Here is a 15,943-nt window from a genome sequence, read left to right as displayed (position 1 = left end):
TAGTTTTTATACAGTGGAGGCAAGCATTGCAATGCAATTCACTGTTTTTGGCACTTCAACACAGCACAGCCAATTACATCAAACTGTTGATTTTGTGTCGGTGCGAAACAATGTCTATCCCATTCCATAGCATAGAATATAACACTCTTCTGACAATTCTGACACTCAGGCATTTTATCAGACACTATTTATTGAGCAGGACTTACACAGCTAATCTATTTTACACTCATTTATATAGCAAGATGTTTTCTGATGCAGTTCATGTTATATACTTTGACGAAGGGCACAACAGCAATGCCCAACCTAGGATCCAATTATAATATAAGTTCCCTAATCATGAAGCTGCTGCACTCTTTTTCTTCAGCTTTATTATTATTATTATTATTATTATTATTAGGTGTCATTGTTGTTGTTTTCTGATTAATGGTGTAAACTGAGCCCATCTTGTAATTGGCAGATCTTTGACCAACATATTCATTGAACCTGCACACTGTTTCTTGTAAAAAATAATGATATATATTTTGTACCATGCTAATAAAATGCTGTGCTCCTGTGCTCAGTGCTTTAAGTGATGGCCAAACAGTCACACTAGTTATATTAGTTTTTATACAGGAGATTGCTTCCTTCCAGGTCACCTTGGGAAGTGATAAAACAGGGATAAACAAGATGACTGTAATGAAGACGGTAAAATAAGGGAAGAAGATGGTCATAGTGCTTTACTGTGAGCGGGGACACAATGTGTTTCCCAGCACCGTTCTATCTAATGACACCCAGGGAACGATTACCCACAAAGCACAGGGTGTTTAGAGCCAGGCTGCTTGGGGCGCATCACCACAAAGCAGATTCATTCCGATACTTTTCAAGCTGTTTTATTTTCCCTGTCATGAAGGACACAGTCATAGTGTGGCCCCGTATTTATAATTCATTAGGCAGGGGCATTTTAAAGGTCGTTACACACAAAAAAAAGTGATTTGCAGGCAAGCTCAATTAGGGTGAGCCTCCTGAACAATCATGTGGATGGATGTATTGTGGGATGGGATAGCCATGATGCCCCCCTATGGCATCAGTATGAGCTCCGGTGCTGGCCTGCTGTGTATATCTCTAACAATGAGAAACACGGTCCCACTCTGTCCCTCACTTAGGCTGAGGCATACTGAACCCAAAGTGTAGCTCTGGGCCATACCATGGAAGGAAAAGCAACTTTCATTTACAGGGATCACATATTCCCTCTCTCTGCTCCTCTCCCTTAACCTCTCCCTGTCTGTATCTATCCAGCCTTTTCTTGCTCTTTGTGTCTTTCTTTCTCCCCAACTTCCCACAGTGCTTTCCCTCTGATCGTCAACCTCTAAGATGAAACTCTCTCTCTCCTCTTTAAGAAGAAACTATCTCCTCTCTAATATGAACCTCTCTCCTCTCTGAGAAGAACCTCTCTCTCCTCTCTAAGATGAACCTCTCTCTCCTCTCTAAAGTGAACATCTCTCCTCTCCAAGATGAACCTCTGTTTCTTCTCTAAGATGAATCTCTCTCTCCTCTCTCTGTCCCTTGTTAATATAAAACCTTGTTAGCCAGTGGGGGCCTCTCAGCCCATCACAGAAACACAGCCCCATCATCAAGGTTACAGCAGAGGACCCTTATTCATAGTTTTCTGAAGTCACTCAAATAGTTTATTGATCCCTGATTTTCATCAAACATGCTCTCAGCCACCCCAACTCTGTGCACTTGCAAGCCACCACAGCAGGTACAGGCAGGTGAGAGGTCTGTTGCGAATCATGCAAGCCAAAAAATGTGTCAAGTGTGGCTATTCAACCTCAGAGATGAACAGAGCCCACTCAGTCAAATCCTGCCATCCATGCATACTCTAAGCAATGGACAGTGCAGCTTGAGAAATCCAAGGCTTCAAGGTGTATGGCTTACTGAGTGACCTTAGAAACACATACTGATCAGATGCTATGAAAACACTTTGCCAGAAAAGATTGTGCTCCTGGAATTAATGGCAGAGACAGTAATGAATATAACCAAAATAAATCAATTCCATTTCAGTGGAGTAGAAGGAGGGGGGAGAATGCTAGAATAATGACTGCACTGCAATTTCAACATTGTCCATTCGGCTGAAAGGGAGATAGCTTTGATGACAGTATCATTCACACAGCTCCCAGTGCTGCCACACTGGCCATTCTACAAGCCCCCACCCCCCCAAAACCACCCCGCCAATCGGATTTACTGAGTCCCTACATTAAATATCTCTTTCCACTATAATTTCATTCAATTATGAGACAAAAAACCCACAGACAAGCCAGAGATGCATCAGCATCTCCCATAATCAGTGTACTCCATTTAAACCCAGTTCCGCATGATGGAGAGCAGATGGCTTTCCTGTGTGAGTGGTTGCATTAAAAGGCAATTTCACCTGCATTAATGCTCCTTTTCTGGGTGAAGTGGCCACTCCAGCTGGCCAGTTGGTCCTCTTTAGTCACCCTGTCTGATTGGCTGTATGAGTAATTAAAAGTATCCACACTGGACAAATGATGGGGCTAACAATATTAATAAAGTTACCTTAGCGTGCTCTTATTTGTATTTTAAATAAAATATATTTTATTTTTAAATACTTGTCATTTTTATGAACCTTTACATAACTCAGGGTAATATGTTTATAAGCAGTTATGATGACCAGCAGAAATAAGCATGTTAAAGTGTCTGGGTTTTATTCTGGAAAGATTATTGATTTGGAAAGTTTTGTACAAATGGCAAGTGATATGAATTATTATAATTAAGACTGAATGAAACGGTGTGTTAAATCTCAGAATTAATTTAATGTCCACTTAACAGAATTTTTGGATAATTTAAGAAAATTAAGAGTTACCAGGGGTCTGTGTATTGAACTCCTGTGTAATCTTGGTTATAGGCAATTCCTAAGAACATTTCTGATGTGTTTGCTGGTAATGAAGTACGAAGTGTTAAATTTCAGTTGTAAAATTTTATTTGGGATTCCTTCAGATTAGCTTTTGAATGACAGCTGCTATTAGTCAAACAAGTGTCTCATTAATTTTTTTTTTTTTAAACAATAAAAATTGTTTTGTTGTGTCTCGTCGGCAATAATTTTAGAATGGCGTTGGATTAAGATCAAAGTTAAATTGAATAATTTCAATGATGGTGCACCAGACACAGTAAAACCAGGCTTGTATTCAGACCATTTCTTGACATAAAATGTGTGTGGGTTTCTGCCCAATATCTCACTGTGAGATGGTGATGCCTTTTTCTCATCACAGTATTGGACTCTAGCAGAATGTGACCCATCTAAGGACAGATCCCTCATTCGCACACGGTAATCTCAGCCTGAAAGTGAACTTGTGATTGGCTGGAAGAGAGCAGAAGGACCACTCCCCTCTTTGTGCTAGCCTGCTGTTAGCGAGGTCAGTCTGGCACATAATCGATGGCATTAGCCCGCTCACGCTAACGATAAACGCCAAGCTGCTGATAGATTGCTTCCGTGTGGCTGCAGTACGAGGCAGTGGCTGCAGTCCCATTTCAACCCTGAGACATTTTTAATTCTTTGAGAAAATTAAAAGGATATGCGCACACGAATGGGGCAGCATTGAGGCACATAGCTTCATTACAAGGTCAGCCAATCACCCGTCATTGCTGACAGTGGATGTCATGCAGCCTCAGGGCCATTAAATCAATCCGTCTGTTTCAGAGCAGCCACGGCATGTCTATAGTCAGGTATGGCAGAAACAAGACAAGCAAGGACTGATCGATACTCATACATTTATTTTAGGATTCACTTCAGTGCTGTCAAGGTGTTTTCATGTGGACATTGGCAGAAAGAATTTCTTGCCAAAGAGATGGAGGAAAGGCTGTGTGCATGTGTGTGTGCACTCATGTCTGTGGATGTTTGATGGATGTGCTATGAATACATCTGTAATCTCTGTTACATATTATAGGCCCGCAAGTCATTCCGTGCCAAATAGCAATTTGATTGACAGGCTCTTTACAACTGAAGGTCAAGCTTTCAGGGTGTCAGGCTTTCAGCGTGTCTACCTGTGAAGAGCGTCCTATCGGCTGTTCGATCAGGACAGAGACAAGCACACCAGCAGAGTTCCCGAGCACTCCACACAAAGGCCCCTTCCACACACACGAAAGGCCCAGACTCCTTGAAGCGGTGGGTGACTTGTGCTGACAGCTCTGCTGCAGTGACTCTCCAGTTGGTCAAGTGCAGCTCAGCGCAGGCTGTATTTTGACTGTTGCCTTGTCGCCTTTGGCAGGATCGCTAGAGCTGACAGGGAGGCTCCACCAACGAGGCTCCAGGAGGCTGTCGGACAGAAACCTCTGCATCGCTACCTACTCAAAATATCTACTCATGTTTTAGGAACGGGCCGGGACACACATTCCAGCCTTTCCGGGGCCTGGTCTCCCTGTGACCCTGAGCTGATCAGCCTCAACCTTGGACTCAATGTCCCATCAGAATGTCAGAGTGTTTTTTCATAGTTTGTTAAATTATTATTATTATTATCTTCTTTCAAATTCCCTAGCTTTCAGCCAGTTACCTCACATAACCAAAGTTCACTCATTTTCTGTGGCTTCAAAGGCCACAAGAAGGACATAAACCTGTGAGTATAAGAGAAGCTGGGATCAGAACATTTGTCTTTTCATGTTCAGTGGTAGGGTTAGGGTTAAGAAAATGGTAAGTCTGATGGTTGAAGCAAGTTTACCGCTGTGTTCAGCAGCTTAAAAAAATTGTTAGGACATGGGTTTGTTTTTTATTTTGGATGAGACAAAAATTTTCTCTAGTACTAGTAGTATGGGTAGCTTTTTTTTTAAGACCTCAAACATATCATTTTGCATACGTATTATTGAATTATTGATCTTGGCTTTGTTTCTCATCAATTTAAAATGAGTAATCGGATGTTTTCAAAAGTACCTCTGGTTTCAGTTATGTTTTAGGGCTCAAATTAGGGTTAGGGTTAGGGTTAGGGTTATGAAAACGGTAAGTCTGAGGGTTGAGGCGAGTTTACAGCTGTGTTCAGCAGCTTAAAGAAACGTTAGGAAATGGGTTCGTTTTTCATTTTCGATGTGCCAAAAATTTTCTCTAGTAGCATGGATACCTATGACCAAAGAAATATGTCGAACATATGCATATTTTTTCAGGGAAAACTTTTTTTTTTAAATGACCTCAAACATTATTTTGCATTTGTATTATTGAATTCATGATCTTGGCTTTGTTTCTCATCAATTTAAAATGAGTAATCGGATATTTTCAACAGTACCTACCTGCAATAATAATAATAATAATAATAATAATAATAATAATAATAACGATAAGCTATATAACAATAATATAACGATAATAATAATTGCATTTCTTATTAATTCCATACTGTACAAATTCTGGCACTGGTCTGGAAAGAAGTACTTCTCGGGCCAAAAGAGAACAAACCTGATAATGTAAATCTGCTTTTTATATGTTCATCAAATTCTCCTCAGGACATAAACATATCTTAAGCTGCTGTGTGATTGACACACTTCTGTTTAATGAGTTTAACAGTGTTTCCATACAGGCTATGAGTTCTTTGACTGAAAGTGCAATGCCACAGCAGTGAGTCACTTTGCATGCTTTACTGTAATTCTGCATCCATGCAAGAAAAAAAAAAACACATTTAAAATGTTCGACAAGAGTTCATGAAACAGCAAAATGCCATTCCCTGGCAACACTTTTCACAGTCATGCATTATTAAGCAAATCATATAAAATGTTTTTTAAATGCAAGAAAGGGAAAACAAAGAGGAAAAACACAAAACAGCTTACATCACATGCGAAGAAAGAGGGCATTTCATTTTGCCGTTAATCACACTAATGGTCATTTCTTTGTTGTGCTCAGTGATAGCAATCTGTATAAATGAGGGAAAGGACCTGTGGCCTGAAGGCTCCTATTGTCCCCTGGAAGCCCTTGTGTACAATGCACAGCGAGTCCCAGCTACAATTACATGAGATTCTGTGCTTCCCTCCCCTGCCCCGCCCTGCTGACCAGGGAAGGCCTCTACAGGCACTCAAAGCTGCCTCACAGGGTTTCTGAAGTCAGCAGGGAGTCACTGGGCCTGGTCAGAGCCTGCTGCACGCACTGGGAAACACTACCTTATCTCATTATACTCCCATTACATAGAGCTGCCCCATCAGCCTGCTCCTAAGAGAGTTGATTTGATTCTGATACACAAAGAGTGCTGTATTTTGGAGTTTGCGGGGGGGGTGGGGGGGGGGAGGATTAGTGGGTGTGGGGGAAGGGGTTAGATTGATTTTAGATTGCCACATTCAGTTGTAGGAGTTCATGTAAGGGTTTGCTGGTATAACACCTCAGTTAGTGGCCTAAATAGATTTCATCTGACGTTAGACATTTCTGATGCCAAAGCGTTGATGTGAAGGAAGACCTTCTGCCCTTCCTCCTCCCTTAGAGAAAATGTGGGCACTCCTCATCGTAATCAGAGCGCTTAGGAAAGCCGTGGCACTGGGTCCCGGCCTGGCTCTGCAGCCCTACGAGGGGAGAATCCCCTGGCTTCCCATGGCCTTATCGTCTTATCCCCATCGGCTCTGTGTAATTGGGCTCTTCGCTCCCAAGTTCAGAAATGTTAAAGCCACACTGAATTCACACATACACACACAAGCACACGCACACGCACACTTAAAACAGCCTTCAGACCCCTGGGATTTCTACAGCTTAGAACAGGAGAGAAGCGATGTACTTAATGCAGGGGGGCTCAAAAATTATGTCAATAAACTGATATTGTTTGGATTTACTCCACGGAAATTTAAATAGTACAGATAAAGCTGCTTTTTTTAATTTATTTTTTTTTATATGGAATGACCAGTGAGTGTTTCAGAAGGAGAAGGTCATGCGCTGTCTTCAGATCCATCATATGTCAAATCAAATATGATATTTGAAATTATATTACATAGGAGGGAAGGATACTAACATAAAAGTACACACACGGACGCACGCACGCACACACACACACACATTACATCACATTCAGCAAGTAACTTATCCAGGGTTACTTAGGAGAAAGTGTATTTATGTGGTTAATTTCACTAACAAGATCCCCAGACTTGTGAATAAGTATGCAACATTACTATGCACTAGTGCAAATTAACTAGGCTAATCTAGAAATCTAAAAAGAAACATAAAACCATAAAAACACCGTAACCTAAATTAGTACAGTGTACAAGGAGGGATCAATTGGGTGGGAATGTAAAGATGCAGTTTAAAGAGGAGGGTCTTCATTCTGTGCCAGAAGATAACTAATGATTCTGCTGTCCTGACCACACTAGAAAGTTTGGACCACTACTGGAGGGCTAGAACAGACATGCAGAAGTGACCATGCTGGGAGAGGCTAGTTTCCTCTGGGTTATGGAATAGAGAGATCTAACCGGGTAGTAGGGCACACACAAACACATGCACACATGCACACACGCACACACACAGTAGGGTTGCCAGACATCCATTTTTCAACTGGAATGTCTAGTTTTCAAATTACTTGCACAGGTCTGGTTAGTGGTCCTGCCCAAACAATGTAATGTCAGGTCTGAGTAATCGACAGAAGAAATGTTGCCTTAGTTTCTAATGAATTGCCATGTAAATGACTCCCTGGTCCAACAGCAGTACTGTGTCTACACCCTCCCCACCCTGACAGGTGCAGACCTCCTTCACGATTATGTTTCCAGCAGTGCATGTTGTCTGGTTTTGACAAATTCCAAATTTGGCAACCCTCACACACACAAACACACACACTTTAAAGTTAAACACAATTATACATCTCAAATTATAGGGCAAATGTCCATGTCATTCAGAGTATGCATTTATTCCCTTTCATGTTTTAGCAGTGTTACACATGCTCTCCGAAAGCGCTTCCGGAACCTTCAGCTCCACGCCATCTGTCCCAGGGTGCTGAAAGAACGCCAGGCCATCATGTCGCGCAGTGACAGCTGGGATGAAAGTATGACCAGCGTTTGAGGGCTGCGACCCATTAGAGCTGAGCGGTGGGTAACAGGAGACAGGTTCTGGAGGACGTTCGCGACCGCCGGCCAATCGGCCAGTCAGCCCATCAGCCGTGACCCGTCGCGGCCCAACGCGGTCTCCCGTTACAGGGGGCCTGTCTGTTCCTGCCGCCCACAACCGTGACCTCAGCACACCGAAGAGCCAGGAAACCACACACTTGCCCTCTCGCCCCTCCCGATGGAGATATCTGGGGTTTATGGAGCCGTGCGGATGTGCAGTCTCTCAACGTTCCCCCTTCAGGAGACGCAGATCTGGTGATGCATGGAATCCAGGCCTGTTTGGAATGCAGATCAGGAAAACTGGGCGTGTCAGTGGCCACGTCTTCAGAAAACGATGTTCGTTTCATATGGAAGAGTGAGCATAGAAAGGAGTCTGGCCTGGAGCAATGGGGGCAAGGTGTCTGAAATCAGACCAGGGTCACCATCCCACGCAATGAAAATGAAATTCATTTCACATTATGAGGCATGGCACCTGTCTCTCACCCTGGTGAGACAGTCTTACAGCAATCAACCTGGACTAGCGGGAAACCATTCACATGCCAATCTTTCATATCATCTCTGCATTTCAATTGAATCATTAATCTGTCCTAAAGCACCGCAGTCCTTAACTTGGATTCTTAAGGAAGAACAAGAATCTGTTTTTTGTCCTTCTTTCACAAACTCAGTTCTGCAAATACAGCAATTCTGATCTCGCCAAACTGTTTATGAAAAATAAGACTGTTGACAGGATTCTGTGCCGCCCCCCCCCCACCCCCCACCTCCCAAAAAAGACCATTCAGCAGCTGTCCAATTTCCAGAACAACCTCTTCTCCCAAAACACACACACAAACACACAGACACACACAAAGGAGGCACTGCAAAGGGTTTATAAGATGTTGAGCCCGTAAAAACATTGTATTAAAGTGGAACACAGATATCAAGAAGTCCTGTTCAGTTGGCTGACCCAGCACAAACAGCTCCATTATTTATTATGTGCTTGGAAAAGAACCAGAGCGGGTGATAAGAGCCATGCTGTTAAACCTGACCTCTCCACCTCTCTCTTGTGCTCGGCCTCGTACAGACACGCTGCCGTATCGCACCCATCTGAACTTAAAGCAGCGCAGGGCTCTGTTTTACCTGCTGCCTTTCTTCAGTTTGTCAAAAGTAGTTTAAAGGAAGCCCTCAGACAGAATAAAGACCTCTGAACATGACCTCCAGACTGCAACCATGGGCATAAATCAATTCAGATCAACCAAATGCTTAGACAGCAGGCTGCCATGGAAACCTGGCAGTCAAAGGTTGGAGGTCATAGGGTCAAAGGGGCTATCAGGACTGACTCATAAAGGCATTGTATTGCACTTTTTTGCACCGGGATTGAATTAATTCATGGATATTTTGGCCAAATGTCTGGGGTTTTTTTTCTTTTTTTATCAATGTACTAGCAAACATTGTCTCAGCAAACATTGAACACTGTGATCTGGAGCCAGAGAAAAATGATTGGACAGAGGGGTGGCTTCGTGTATCTTTTTATGATCAGTTTTCCTTTTGGTTTGGTTTAAAATTATCTGATGATATGAAGACCACTTTATACAAGATTCTTCCCAGGAATCAAATCCAACATTTAGCAGCTTACCTTTGAGTCTAACAAGATAGTTAGTTGTTTTAATAACAGCCCATTTTTCCCGTTTTATCTGTGAAACATGTCATGATGTGGGGTGTACCAAATGCAAGATGGGAAACTTAAAAACTTTAAAAAAAAATGTTTACAAACAGCAAAATTCAACTACTGTACGGCAAAACTCTTAACAAAGATTTGTGTGTCCAGTAATAATTCTGAAACGCAATAAAGGCCAGTTTCTGATGTTCGCATATTTTCTTTTCAAAAATGAATGCCAAGAGCAATGATTTGATGAATACGAAGTTATACGCTCTCAATGAGTTATAGAGTATGTTTAATTGCAACATGTATGGCATTATAAAATGCAATATCAGATTGTTAATGTATCGCTATATGCGACCACAACAGAGCCCAAATACAGCATCTGGCCCTTACTGTTTTTCAAAAAATGGAGCATTGTTGTGATCATGTAGGCTATGGTCATGGTTAAGTGGATCACAGTTTAGTTAAAAGTGACACAGCAGTCAAGAGAATCTAGCTTAGCTAGGGATTTTATTGCTACATTATTGCGGAGGAGCAAGTAATGCAAACACCTCGTTTAGCTAAAAAAAAATATTTGTTGATGTTAGAAAATAAAAAAATGTGAAACAATTATAGTTATGTCATTTCATTTGCTCATGTGATAATAAGCTAAGAAAAAAAACATGCTCATTATCAAGTATTTCTGTTCTCATAAATGTCAAATTGTCAGAGCACGCGATTAGTGTTAAAAGGATGATTTATATTACACTTAACACTTAACATCAGATAAGCTTCTTATAACTGCTCTGCATTAACACATCTACAAGCCAGGGGGAAGTGAGAGGGCTGTTCTTGCTCTTCCACCTCCAGAACTGGAAGTGTTATTAATGTAAGACTTTTATATGTCTGAGTGCTCCACGCCATTGGATCTCCCCCTTCCCCAGTGAGTGTTCTTCTGAGTCGCTGACCCCGTGTGTCCAGTCACTGGATCTAATTATCTTATGCAAGAAACTTGCAGATATGAGCTCCTTCATTAGCTTCATTCAGTGTGTGTGTGTCTCTGAGTGTGTGCGTGTGTGTGTGTGTGTGTGTGTGTGCAAGATGGCGCAACTGAAATATATTTGGGCCCTTATGATGTATTTTATAAATGTGGATCTAAATAAAGAATTAAAATGTGTATATATGTGTGTGTGTGTGTCTCTGTGTGTGTCTGTGTCGGTCTGTGTGTGTGTGTGCATGTGTGTGTGTGTTTGCAAGATCGCAGCTGGAGCCTAGCTGCACGTGCAAGCACGCGTGCCTTTGCTTTAAACATCTAAACATCCAACTCCACGCTATCGGGCACCCATCGTAACTGCCGTCGTTAATGTAGTCAGTTGCAAAAAGATGTTCTGGAAACATCTGAAACATGAAACATCATAAATATGAGCGTTGTTTCCACGATAAAATCTGCGTACAAACAAGCATTGAGCAGCAGTAGAATATACCTTCAATCATGGCTTTATCCCTACTGGTATGCTTTCTGCTACTCAAGTGAAGGACATCAGACAGCAACTGAAATATATTTGGGCCCTTATGATGTATTTTAGAAATGTGGACCTAAATAAAAAATTAAAATGTGTATGTATGTGTGTGTGTGTATGTGTGTGTGTGTGTGTGTCTCACTTCATGGGTTTTAGACCAGGTATACCATGAATGATAATGTGATATTCTTGGCAAAAATGTGCTTTATAAATACATTTTGGTTAATTGATTGGCACAAAGAGCACCTGTTAGAGCCCATACAGGCGGAGGTGAGAGCGCTCTACCATCCCACTCAGACTGACACATTGGTACAGCATTGTAAGACTAACACTGAATAGTAATCTGAAATAAGGAGGGGAATGAACAGAGGGAAACTAGTGCAGTCAAATCTTTACGCATGGCAGTAAAGCAGCCATAACCGCAGCCTGACCCAGTATTTCAGTCCCTGGTTCCCCCTTAATTTCCCAAGGAGGGCCTGTGGGGGAGGCACCTGTGCCAGGGCCTGAGTCAGGAGGGTTCCCTGCCAGAGAGGGGCCACAGCTCGGCCATTCCACATTCCCTCTCCTCTGGAGCCCAGTGTAGTCAGACCCACCAGCCAGCAGCAGCAAGTGCCAAACCCCCACTGTAACGCAGCCAAGGCAGGCTCTGGCCCAGAGCTGCGCAGCCAACGCAGACTTTAAAAAGGCACAAAGCGGGACTCCCGTTTACCGCAGACTGGATGGTCTTCTTTTGAAGGCCCGGCTAATGTTCCCATGGAGCACGGCTGATTCAGGCGGGGCAAGTGAGCGCATACAGAAAAATCCACAGGGAAACTGTGCGCTGGACTAGGAACATATTTAAAAAGTCAGCTTTTCATTTCAAATTTAAACTCTTTATACATGTGTGAGTGTCGAGCTTCTTTCCACCACTGCATTTGGAAATTGTTTCCACCCCCCACCTCAACCACAAAAAAGAAAACATTATTTAAAATATTGTACAAAGAAAATGGGTCATCCTTACTGTAGCTATGCAGACACATGAACAGCTGTACAAACATCTCTCTGAGATGGTCAATTTGTGTGGAAGTGGCTCGTAAGAGAAGAGCCGTTGCTGCTATGTTGCAGTCGGACTGGGACACTTGGCATTATGGCCTGTGGCATAATACAGAAGGCCACAATCAGCCTCAGAAGTGGTCCTCACGGCTAGGCTAAGTTGTGGAGGAGCAGAAAGCTGTGGACGCTGACCAAGCCACGATCGTCTGGGTTTGGTGCTCCGTGCCGGCCAGCCTCTGGCACCCCGGCTGATCACACCGAGATAAAAAGCTGCGTTACTCAGTCGTGATGCGTCTCCTCTCCTGGCACCTCGCACAAAGCAACAGATGGTAAACTCTGAATGACTCTGTCCTGCCTGAGAGATCTCTGGTCCTCTACTGCCCTCTGTTGGCATGTCAAGGGTGGAGGCACCATGTGAAATATTCTCAAAATGTATTATCATTCTTACTTAGTGGCACAAGATTATTGATATGAGCACACGCCCTTAAGGCATTAATAAATAAAACACTGATTGTCTGATGCAGAACAACACCATCCACTTTTTGTAAGGATACAAATGGGGATACGTTGACACTTGTTTCAACGCTTCTTTGTTTCTTCAAACCCAAAAAAAATGTGTTTATGCACGCTTTAAAAGTACGCTATATTATATTTCTGTGCACATCTGCCAATGTGAAACTTACATCCGCTTAGTCCCTAGTCTGATTCCCCAAGCACAAACTCTGATTTTTCTGACTGATTATTTCTGTTCAGTTTTAGCCAGCCTGTTAGCAGCAGCATCGGGTTTATGGATGCAGCTGGTCACCATCTCCTCCAGCACCTGTGGTCTTCACACCACTCTCTCTGCACTCCAATCTGAGCTGCAGTTTATTAACACCGAGCGTGGCCTTGCGGGCTGCCAAGATGAAAAATGTATGCTTTTGACCTGCATGTGAATGGGAGCTTTTTGTTAACTTTGTCAAATGAATGAGTGCTTCCATAATGTATAGTGACATATGCGAAAGGTGCTTAAAATCCAAATTAAGGATTCACAAGTACTTTTTTCTCCAGAACATGTCATGCATTTTAAAACGGTTTGGCAACGTACTTTCTGCCCAACTGGCAAAAATGACACCGCTTCCTCTTAAAAATGCTATCTTGTGAAAATTATTGCCAGACCTAGGCAAGCAAATTCCAGAGAACACTGATGAGTTTGAACATTATTATCTCAATGAGACATTTTACTCTTCTACGCAAATGAAAATAAGATGAGGTAAGTGAGAAGACGTGGTTTAAATAAGGACGCGTCATTCTGTAGGCAGTCAGGTGACCCGTTGCGGGGGTGGGAGGGGATAAGGACATCTATGTCTGCTTAATCAATCACTGGCGTAGCGAGGCGGCGTGTGGGGTTTGTTATGTCTGAGACCTGGGGAGAGGAAGCTGCGGACAGACACCAGGGAGACCGAGGACAGCGCAAACGCACACAGACATCCCTGGGACGGCAGATTACAGCGAGCCAAATTATAAAACAGAGCAAAAACTCCTATCTGGAACACCGGGGCGTAGAATCTGAAACGCAACACACATTAGAATGCTACTGGGGCCCTAAAAAGACATTGTAGAATGCCATGCCAATGTGTGGTCACACCAGTTAAGCTTATTAGAATTTGAGAAAGGGAGAGTACGAGGCAGATCTGATAAGGCCTGTATTCTTTCTCCCTCAGCTCGTGTCTCCATGTTGTTGTTTTTTTATCCATCTGTTTTATTCAGTCTCCGGCTCTTTCATTCTTTTCTTGTTCAGGCCTTTCCTCCGCTGACCCCCTTTGTGATCCGGGACAGCCCTCTCTTTCAGTCCTGTCCTTTATCCGAGTGACTTTACATCAGGCATAGGCTGACCCCCCCACCTGCACGGCTCAGACAGCGAGTCAGGCTGAAAAAAACTCCACGTCGCCATGTCCATTAAACACATTGTTAGTATTCTCTGTCCTGTCAGAGTCCAGCGGCTCACAAAGAGCAGCGCTGCGGCTCCATACTGCTCAAGGCTTTTTGTCAAGGTCTCTCCTATTCTCTGTGTTTGTTTGCATGGGGAAGGGAGGGGGGAGGGTGAAGGTCAGAGGGCACCCAACTGTTGAGGTCTCCTTCGAGCCCCCCCAGCGGGACTCGGGGAGGTGTGCGGGCGTAGCCGCCTGTCCTTGCTCCGTCTTTCCCTGCCAGACAGTGTGATGCTGACAGGATGCTTATCTTCTGCCCGCTACAGAGTGCAGGAACAGCTGTCTCTTAGCTAACGGCAAAATCTGAATTTCTCACAGATTTCTGTTTTATCTTTTCTCCACTGAAGAAACCGGTCTCTTCCCCCTCCTTCTCTCATCCTCTCCTTCTCTCTCTCAACTTTCAGCAGGTCTCAACTTCCATCTTAGTTTTAAATATACATAAACAGAACCGTTCACAGAGCACAAAGCCAATTCATTTGTCTAGTTTATACTCAACCATATCCATATATTGACATTATTATTTAGATATGCTTCCATATACTAGCATGTCAAACAGCCCTGCATTGGAGTGTATTTTGGGGTCAGGATACAAAATAAAATGGGTTCTCTGGAGTTGGGTAATTTTTCGGGGGCCTTTGAGATAAAAACATTTGGAGGTCCTAGACTTGGAGCAGAGCTTAGGGTACATGAAGTGACACTGGGCGCTAGCCGGGCTAATCCCCAGCCACGACAGGTAGGACAGGACTAGCACACGGAAGAACTGGTATGTGAGCTTCACAGCTACAGAGTATACACACCTGTGGAACAGTGAGCTGCAAGTAACATTCTAGTGGCAAAAGCATCTTTCTGAGAAAATAAGCACTTTTTAAGGATCTTGGGGATAGTACTCCTCTTTGCTTCTAATGTATTTGCTTTTAGATTCGGCTGTGACCAGGGAAACCTGGTATTAGTAATAGTTTCTCTTTATGTTGCTGTATTTATCTGCCTTCTTTCCTGGCTCAAGGTCGTTTTCCCTTTCTCCCTCAAGTATTGATGTAAGGAAGCTAAAATGCTTGGCAGCTAAGGCAGAATCGATATCCTTAACATCAGGTGCTAGTGCTTTAATATCCTTGACACAACACCTGCCAAAATGTTTATGTTGCATTTAAGCCACAAGGTTTAAAAAGACAAGGGAAGCAAACTTTCAACAAAAACAGTGGACCTTTAGACCAGGCCCTGGCGACTCATGTGACGGAATGATTTACTCTCCTTTTGTGTGTTTCTCAGCTCTGCAGCTCAGCTTTTACACAATTCTGCTTGTTTAAGCACTAGAAGAGACAGAGAGAGAACGCACACCACAGACCCTTGGCGATGGTTTTTAAATGTGCCCTCATCTGAGGTTCAGGGGCTATCTGTCACAATAAAGAGGTACAGGAGAAACAGTGTCTGACAAGCACACAGCCTGCAATTGCAGCCTCAACTGATTCACTAAGGGAAAATGCCGACCACTCAGTAAAAACTGTTCACTTTTAAAATACATCACGTTAAAAAAAGGTGTTAGGTGGAAGAAGGGTGTGTATCTGAGTATGTGTGTGCTTATGTGTGTGTAAGAGCTTTTATGTCATATATTTTCGTAGGTCTGTGTGTGTGAGTGCGTGTGTGTGTGCGTGTGTGTGGAAGGAGGAGGCGGGGTCCTGGCTCGCTCAGTTACTCTCTCAGATTTGCTTCTTTCTTCTCAATAAACAAAGGAGGACAAGGGGGTGGCAGTCTGGGGTGTCTCT

Source organism: Anguilla rostrata, chromosome 15 (assembly GCF_018555375.3).
Source record: "Anguilla rostrata isolate EN2019 chromosome 15, ASM1855537v3, whole genome shotgun sequence".
In the NCBI taxonomy this organism is placed as follows: Eukaryota; Metazoa; Chordata; class Actinopteri; order Anguilliformes; family Anguillidae; genus Anguilla; species Anguilla rostrata.
Note: the sequence above shows the minus strand (reverse complement) of the source record.